This window comes from Theropithecus gelada, chromosome 5, assembly GCF_003255815.1.
Source record: "Theropithecus gelada isolate Dixy chromosome 5, Tgel_1.0, whole genome shotgun sequence".
NCBI lineage: Eukaryota > Metazoa > Chordata > Mammalia > Primates > Cercopithecidae > Theropithecus > Theropithecus gelada.
Window position 1 is genome coordinate 170,394,588 of NC_037672.1, and position 9,966 is coordinate 170,404,553.

The following is a 9,966-nucleotide window of genomic DNA, read 5'->3' on the forward strand; positions in this document are numbered from 1 at the left end:
TTTCACTAAGTTATTTATTGTCATCGAATGTATTGCATATTTAAAACTTTTACTCTGTCCACTTTCTGTCTCTCACTACACGATGTAAGGTTTGTGAAATATTTTTGTCTGTTTTCTCACTATGGTGTTCCCAGTGCCTGAAAGGTACTGCCACATAGTGTCACAAGGTATAGTTTTTATTGTAATTTGCTTCTTCTGCTTCAATAAAGTACAAACACAGTGCAAGAAGTCTATCTTACCATTACAAGCTAATGTATCATCATCATATATTTGATGACAAATATATGACAAACTATATATATAAATTCATATATTTACTCCTTCAACAAACACACATGTACATATATTTGTGGAAGGAATAAATAAATAAATAAATAAATGTATAAAAGAAGGGACTTACTCCTACCTTATATTATTTATTTATTTTTTTAGAATACTCTAGTTCCAGTCCAAAACTTGGTTAGAACAACACTTAGTTTTCACTTGAGCAAAGAGAACCGATTCCATATTGCACGTGGTATTTTCTTTGTTACAGACTACAATATTCAGTGTTTGAATTTTGTCTTTTCTAGCTTAAGAGAAGAATGTTGAGGGCAAGTTTAGTAATTTCTGACTTTTCTCACATTTTCACAAAAGGCACTTGCATTAGAAAGTAAAAAATCTTCAAGTTTTCCAGAAATAATCTCTTTGAGGAAACATCTTAGAAATAACGTTTAAACGTATCTTTGTGTAACGTGCATATACTAAGAGAAAATACCTCTTTAAGTAGTGACACCTCATTAGATTAGGGCTGCTTTTAATAATTGAGGTATGTGATCACATTTCTAACTCAATTCTTCATCTTGATCTTCAGATATTTAACAGAATATTTGGGTCAGATGGTCAACAACTGCATATATTTCTTTTTTCTTCTTTGACTTAAGTGAAGGGAGTAACAAGAGACTTTTCTCTGCAGGAGAAAGGGTTGGGGGTGGGGTGGGGAGTCAACAAATACGTCCCACCACCTGTTTCTATAAAGTTTTATTGGAACATATCCATGCCCATTTCATAACTTGTTGACCGTGCATACAGTCTTTGCTCACTTTGATGCTAAAACAGCTGAACTGAGTAGTTGCGAGAGAGATCATATGACTTTCAAACCTAACATAATTGCTGCCTGGTCCTGTATAAAAACAACTGTGGATACCTGACATTTGACTATAATCAATTCTAGTTGGGAAGGCCAGTAGAAAGGCAGATGGCCACATGGAGGAGGCTAAATCAAAAGTGTTTGATAATCCAGAGGATGGCTACTCAGTTCTTAATTTGTAGTTACATATTTTCTCGATTTGTACAATTGCTGTTATATTATTTGTAAATAAAACTATCCTCATTGACATATTATAATTCAGAACTGTTTCATTTTAGTTTGGGATTGATTTGCAAGTAACAGTGACTTCTGCCACTAATCTGCAATTATTTTACAGCGTTTTAGATCAAGTGCTATTCCATAAGCAGTACTGCATTTTGTAACACAAATTACACACTAATTTACCTGTTTTAAATGTGTATCTTTTAATATCTGATTAAAATTTGTTGCAAGTCAGCCCTGTTACAGTGATTAGTTTGGATAAAATCATGTATCTTTAAATACATAAAAATATATATTTAAAAATATAAAAATGTATAAAACTATGTCACAATGAGAAAGTTAGGTAGCAATAATGCTACAGTTCGGCGGTCCCCCACATTTCTGGCACCACGGATGGTGGGGGGCAATGATTTCAGGATGAAACTGTTCCATCTCATAAGAGTGAGCAACCTGATCCTTTGCATGTGCAGTTCACAATAGGGTTCGTGCTCCTATGAAAATCTAAAGCCACTGCTGATCTGACAGGAGGTGGAGCTCAGACAGTAATGCTCCCTTGACCAGCGCTCACCACCTGCTGTGCGGCCCAGTTCCTAACAGGCCATGGACCAGTACCAGATGGAGGCCTGGGGGTTGAGGACCTCTGCTACAGTTAATTTGGTCACTGCATCAGCTTCTATAGAAACAACCTGCTTCTTAGATTTTCTTAAAACACAGACAGCATCTATAGATTTAACATTCTGTCATATTTCTGGAACATCAAGATAAACTCTATTGAAATGCCTATTGAGATGTGTGATAACTAATCAAAATTAAGTACTGTTTAACATCCAAGAAGCTTTCAGAATGTGTTATCTGAATTTGATAATCTCTAGGAAGGCTATACTGAGAATATTTGTCATTTTGGCATAACACAAAGTGTCAAATGAAGGCTTTGGATATATTTATTGGAAAATACAGGGATATGTGACATTTTTAATATTAAATGCAACTCTACTGATCTGAAAAAGTTAGATGTCTCTGTAAACATATTACAATCAGATCTACTGCAGCACTTTGGAAACAGAGTAGACTTCTGCCCACAGAACCGGCTTAAATGGAAACCATCAAGTCACAAATAGAGAATGCATCTGGTACCGCATTGTTGCAGTAAAATCTGTCATTAAATCAAAATGTAAAAATTGAATTTACAGAATCATATATGTGCCAGCTATTGTTCTATGTGCTTTCCTGGTGTTATCTCATTTGTTCTTCATAACAACCTTTCTATCCTGATGAGGAAACTCAGGCTTAGAGAGGCCAAGTAATTTCTGAAGAACACAGAGAGAGGAAGTGATAGAGCCAGGTTTTGATTCATTAGACAATTCGTTTGCTCCTAAAGTCTAGCTCTTAACCTCTGCAGCGTACTGCTACTCTAGATAGTAGTAATCTTAGCTTATCAAAAATGGGCGGGGGGGGATACTTAAATGAATCCTTTCTTTTCATCTGTTTTCATGTCTTGCACAATCTTAAAACAGTGCTAAAAACAATGTTGTCTCTTATTCTCGTTATGTCCTGCACTCTTCAACCCTGCCTCCCTTACTTTTGCATCCCTCATATACTTAGTTGCATTTTACAGAAGATCCCTACAAGTAAAAGTGAAAACTATTTTTTCAAGGCATTACAGTAATCCTTTTCTTATTTATCCTTTTCCTTGATTTCTTAAATACAATGTAAATCTTACCTATTATTCACGATTCGAAATGTGTCTTCTTATTAAAGAAAAGCAAAACACGCTGGGTGCGGTAGCTCACACCTGTAATCCCAGAACTTTGGGAGGCGGGGGCAGGTGGATCACCTGAGGTCAGGAGTTCGAGACCAGCCTGGCCAACATGGTGAAACCCTGTCTCTACTAAAAATACAAAAACTTAGCTGGGTGTGGTGGTGCATGCCTGTAATTCCAGCTATTTGGGAACCTGAGACAGGAGAATCGTTTGAACCCCGGAGGTGAAGGTTGCAGTGAACTGAGATCATGATCATGTCGCTACTGCACTCCAGCCTGGGGGACAGAGCGAGACTCGATTTCAAATAAAAAAACAAAAAAAGAAAAAAAGAAAGAGAAAAACACAGAAATTCCAGTGTTGTTTCAGACAGCTGTATTATGTTGAAATGACTTAGATCTGGAAGGTGTTCATTCTACTGGAAATTTCTGGCAATAAATATTTTATCTTGATTTATGGTGCTGGAGTAATTATTGTTATTTTATGGATTTCATATACTTCAATTGGAAGAACAACGTTTGGAAAGCATCTTTCGATTGTGTGATTGTCCAGGCACTAGTCACTGCCCTGAATGATTTCAATTTAATTGAACCATGTGGTACTTGTGTCAACAATTTTAGATAGTGCTTGTAAAGAGACTTGGGGGTGAAAAGTGCAATGTAGCAGAAACACACGTTGCTGATATAATGCCATCAGCCTGAATATGTCGAGGTGATCTACAAGCACATTATTTGTACACTTTTATGGAGAGCCAATCGGTATAGTGTTTAGACACAATCTGGATAGCACCCTTCCCCTCCATTATCACGGGAATCCTTGTGACTCTTTGGAAAAAAACCTAAGTTGTTTTACTCTGACTTCCTTTCTCCATCTCCCAGTTCCTGGATTGTTTGCCGTGTGAGCAGAAAAACATTATGCAGCATGTAGAGGTTGAAGAGTGTAGCCACACTGCCTGCCCAATGCACATCTGGCTGGAATTTTTAGTTCTGCCTTTACAAAGGTATTGAGAAAAGGAGGTGAGATTTTGGGTAAACAGTTGATAGATTCATCAAAACTTAATTATGTAAATGATCAATGCTCTATTATTGACTAATTAATAGTCTCTTCATTCCAGAAAAGATTCTAGGTGTTATGTATCCATACGTAAAATAAGTTAAAAGGCATGCATGAATAGAAAGTCAAGGCCAGCGGAAATGTAAGTGAAGGTCAAATCTAGGGAGAATGAGAACTATTCAGACCAATGGGAATAAAGCTGAGTTCAATTGGCTCTGAACTTCCTGGTGACTGAGGTGGAAAGGGGAAAAACATGATTGGTGAGGCCTAAATTTAATTCACCGAAAATAAACTATGCAAAGATTTCGGTACTTTTATCCCCCATTATGTTGATCACTAAAACTCACAATGGGTGTTATGGATTGAATGTTTGTGTTCTTCCAAATTCCTATATTGAGATCCTAACCCCTAATGTGAGAGTATTAGAAGGTGGAGACTTTGGTGGTAGTTAGATCATGAGAGTGGAGCCCTCAGGAACGGGATTAGTGCCCTTAATCAAAGGGACCCCAGAGAGCTCTCGCACCCTCTTTTCAGAAGCTGACTGTGCTGGTACCCTGATCTTCTAGTCTCCAGAACTGTGAGAAATATGTTTCTGTTATTTATTTATTTATTTATTTATTTATTTATTTATTTATTTATTTATGACAGAGTCTCGCTCTGTCATTCAGGCTGGACTGCAGTGGCATGATCTCGGCTCACTGCAATCTCCTGGGTTCAAGCGAGTCTCATGCCTCAGCCTCCCGAGTGGCTTGGATTACAGGCATGTGCCACCACGCCGGCTAATTTTTGTATTTTTGTAGAGATGGAGTTTCACCATGTTGGCCAGGCTAGTCTGGAACTCCTGGTCTCAAGTGATCCACCCACCTCGGCCTCCCAAAGTGCTGGGATTACAGGCATGGGCCACCGCACCTGGCCTCCGTTGTTTATAAACCACCCAGTTTATGTCACTTTTTGTAGCAGCCTGAACCAGCTAGGACAATGGTTTAGGGCTTTTGTAAGTCCCACCTTGACGTGTCAGTAATTTTTAGGGAAGTGAATGGATTCATTCCGTCCTGCCACGAGTAACATGACTAAATGTATTATTTCTCTACCTGAAAAGGCACTGGAAAGAAAAAAAAATTCTTTTTACAATGTAGGTCATTTAAATATGGAGTACAGTTAATTCACTTGGCAAATCTGGCAGGTCATATTCTTAGTTCAATTATAAGGACCAAATCCAGTGATATTATTTAAAACTAACTGGAAATATAGTATCTTTCTTTGCATTTGCCCCAATATATTCCGGTTTCTAAGCTTTTATTTAATCTGTGACCTTTGTCTTAAATATACCTGTGAGGAACTGTGAAGGGTCTGATATATTACCCTACTTGCTAGCTAACAAGTTAGCCTGCCATGGTTTCATGACCCAAAGCAATAGCAGTAGCTGATGTATTAGCATTTATGTCAGTACCCCAAGCTCCAGTTCCAACAGTGTGACCACCCAACAGGGTGACATAAAGTGGGCCAGGTGACACCTGTACACCCAGTGGGTTGCATTGCAGGAGAGGAACTCTGAGCTTACAGAAACTAAGTGTTTTATAATGGGCAGTTAGCATGTCTGCTCCATTGCCCCAGAGAGAGATATTCTCTCTGCCTTCCAAGGTGGTTAGCTATACAAACATCCCTGAAAAGATTATTTGGAACAATGACAGTTCACGTCTCTGCTTGCAAGAAATTCAGAAATGCCCAGTTTGATTGCTCATCAGAAATAAGAAAGGAAAAAGAAAAAACAGTAATGCAAAAATGTGACAGACCTATGGAGAACTGTCTCCTAACAATACCCTTACTACCTTTTATCTACTGAAATGCTATTCATTCTGGAAAATCAACACTTTAAGAACCACCTCCTTTCAGCCTTTTTGGTGCTTACGTTTTAGAGAAATCTTCTTTCTCATTGACTTTTCATTGTATTATAGCCTGTACCAATATTTTATATTAATCATCTAATTTACACCGCCCTGTGTCTTACGGTTTCACGTGAGTATTATGTTTTCAAGGAGGGTCTAAGATCTTTGAGGGCAGAAACCACTTTTAAAGCTCTTTTGCATCCACTATAATACTCAATACTGTAGATGGTATGTAGAGAATATATATGAGGATGTGAGAAAAGGCAACAATTGGAAAAGTTGTCTATGACAACAAAATGAAAAATTTGTATTTTGTATCCACTGTGATAGTCAATACTGTAGATACTATATCAAGAATATATATGCGGGTATGAGAAAAGGCAACAGTTGGAGAGATTATCCATGGTAACAAAATGAAAACTGGCCATAGTTTCCTATTTGTCATGCTATAGCGACCAAAAAATGGAATTCCCAGACTAAGAATCTGAAGGTCTATGACTTCATAGTTATAGCACGACAGGATTCCACAGCTAACTCCTGGCTTGACTTTACTGGAGTTTAATCTCAGTGTGTTGGTGACTTGTGTTGATTTATCTCTGATTAAATATAGGAGATGGAAGGGACTCTCATGAGGCAAGGCTGGCTCTTTTTTTATCCAGAAGCTTCTTGGACAAAGAGGATCACACAAATGTGTGGAAGAAAAGTCGCAACAAGGTGGAGGACGAAATTCTGGGACAGTATCATCTGTGTAGATATGAATTCATCCAGCAACAAATCCACATTTACAGCAAACGAACTATCTGCACTGTGCAAGCCATGTAAGTCTGGCTCTGACATGGGAGAATGAGACCAGCATGTGGCTTTGAACTGTCTTGGCAATCCTCACAAATGTATTTTTTTCCCTTTTGTTTCTCTTAAAAAGGAAAGAAAGCATAAAAAATGTTTAAAAATGGAAATGGAAGACTTCTTTATAAAACATTATTTTATAGACAGATGTATGAGTGGCATTATGGCCAAGAGGAAAGTATAGGCTTTGGAACTGTGTTAAAATCTGGACTATACCACTTATCCAGTATGTGTGTCAGGTTAAATTGTGTGGGCTTGCTGAGTTATCAGTAAATGTGGAAAATGAAACCCACTTCTTGAGATATTTGAGAATTAAATGGGATAATGTATGTTACTTCCCCGGTGCAGGGTCTGGCACCAAAATGATAACATCTATTATTATTATTAGGCAATTGACTCATAAGACGATTTATGGCTGGAAAACTGAAGAAGAATTAAAAAGATCTCCTAGAGGCATCCCAAGTAGGAAATAGGTGTTGATGTCGGTTTTAACTATAAGCAAGGGTACAAACCAGGTTTCAGAAATGGAGGAAAAAAAGATGACTGCTTTCCAGAGAGTTGTCCTTGTTAGTGATGGATTAAATCAAACCTTTTAGCCTTCAGGACCAAGGAGGAAAAAAAAAAAAAAAAAGGAAACAACTTTGTAAACTTATCAATCTTCATAAATTTTTCATGCTGAAAGCAGACAATTTACATAATCAATCCCTTCTGATCTATTATAAGGCTTTGCCTGAGTTTCGGGTTGGCTTTTCATATTTTTTGGATGCTTTTTAGGTCTTCCCATTTTTAATATAAAATAAATTATAATGTAGGGAGTGACGGTTTCTTTGTCAAACTGAAATAAGGTCATTGGTAGTTTTCCAAGATAATCTAAAGGGGGTAAGTTATATTTATGTGATTTAAATCCATTGGTTAAATGCATAGGGATTAACATCTGTTAAAAGAGTTGTGCTTGGCATGCAGGTGTTTCAATATTTGCATTTAGTATGTGTTTCAGAAACAGCCTCTGAGAAAAACATTTATATAACAATCTGGTGTTTTATTGTCTAAATCTGTCAGGACAGTCATTTTGTTACTCAGACTTTGTGACCCTCTTGCAAGCCGTAAACTGTTTAACGAAGTGAGTATATTGAGAAAGATGACAGACTTTCAAACTATGGGGAAAGAGTATTATATGAGAAGAATCAGCTTTTCCTCCTGAGACTGTGCCTAATATGTGAACAGCAAAAACAATTACATTGGTGATTTCAGGAAGTCCAATAAATTCCATAGCACAGTCTCACTTTTGAAATATTACATCACTCAGCAAAAGCTTATGTTTGTATAGTAAGCTGAAATAAACTAATCATGAATTAATTACCATCAGTTCAGTTTTGTGAATGGCGTGCAGAGGTAGGGCTCTGGTTTCAGTCCACTCAGCGCTGCAGGGTTTAACTATGCCTGCAGTTTAAGTCTCACAGTGCCCATATGTGGAGGGCAAGCTGATCTCCTTATTTCAGCCGTCTTCGCGATCACCTCTCATTGTGGTGATTGACTTAACCATTCTGTAATCCACACTGTTAAAATAGGTTGTGCTCTGGTTCGTTTGTTTTGTCAGTACAGTGGGGAAAATAAATGTAGTGCATCTCCAGAGATTTGTGGCTTGATATTAGAAAGAAAATAGACGAATGAAGTGGTTTCACACATTGCCAGATTATACCTCAAGAAAATTAAAGCTGGGTAAAAGTTGAATTATAAGTGAGCTCTGCTTTATAAAAACCACACATGGCTATGATAGCGCATGATGGCTCACTTTGGTGTCATTACTTTTAAAATGTTTAAATGTACTCAGGGTGCGTGAATTCCAGTCAGAAACACTGTCTTGTGTGTAAATAACAATTAACTTTTAATGTTAATGTCTGCTGTGTGGCTTGTTCTCACACAATTATGTTGTTTTTGACTTCTAGATAGTTTCCAAATCACGTTCAGGACACTTTGGGCATTCACTGAGGAAGTTTCAGTGGCTGCAGATTTCAGATACTTTCTGGCTTTAGGGAATTGTCCCTCCAAAACCACTGGGAGGGGCAGGGATGTGTATGTGAGGTCATGTTTAGGCTTTTGCCCGATAGCTTCCAGAGTGGTTTGTGCTTCTCCAGGGCTAGAACAGCCATCTACTGTTAGATTTACTGAATACAAAGACTGCCCCAAATTTTGTGGCCAGTCTCCTGAACTCCACCTTATCTCTATCTCCCCTTCAGGTGGTTTCCAGAATTTTGATCAAATACGCAGAAAAATCTCCAGGAATTTGTGGGGAGGAGAACCTAGTTGATGGTCAACTTTCAATTTTGCCAATTATAGACATGAAAGAAACTACTTTTGTCACTTAGTAAATGGCAGTACCTTTTAATACAAATATTAAGACAGTTATAATGAAGGAACGAAAAACAGCGCTTTAAATGGAGTCAATTTAACTTTTGCAGAGGTAATTTCGTAGTCTCTTTTTCTCGTTTGAATGACAATTTTGCCATGGATTGACATCTAGCAGAATATTGAGAATCATTGAAAAACTTCAAGTACCTTTGACTTGGAATCAGGAGACCTGGGTTGGGTCACCATTCCATGCTAGCTATGGGATTCTTTCTGAGCTTTGTCTGTAAAATGGGGATGGTAACCCTTGCCTGGATTTTCTCACAAGGCTATAATGAAATTCATGTGGAATGATGTATGCAAAAGTGTTTTTGAAACCAGAAAGCACAACCAAAATTAAATAGTTTTATTGTAAATTTATAGAAGATTATCATGAGGTAATAGAATCCTATGACTGGGCACAGTCTTAGAAATTCATCTGAAAAACCACCTCACAGTGTTTCTGCTGTTTCACCTTTCCATTTTTCTTTAAGAAATATTTCTCTTCTATTACCCAGTACCTTCAGCCAAAGGAATTGGACTATTTTTATTCAAATACCACCCTGAATATTCATGTGTATTTCTGTTGCTGAATTATCTACCTGCCCCTTTCCATCTGAAATGTAAACTCATGGGGACGTTGCTCCCCGGTAAATGTTATCTCAGTTTTGACAGAAGGCTTTATGCC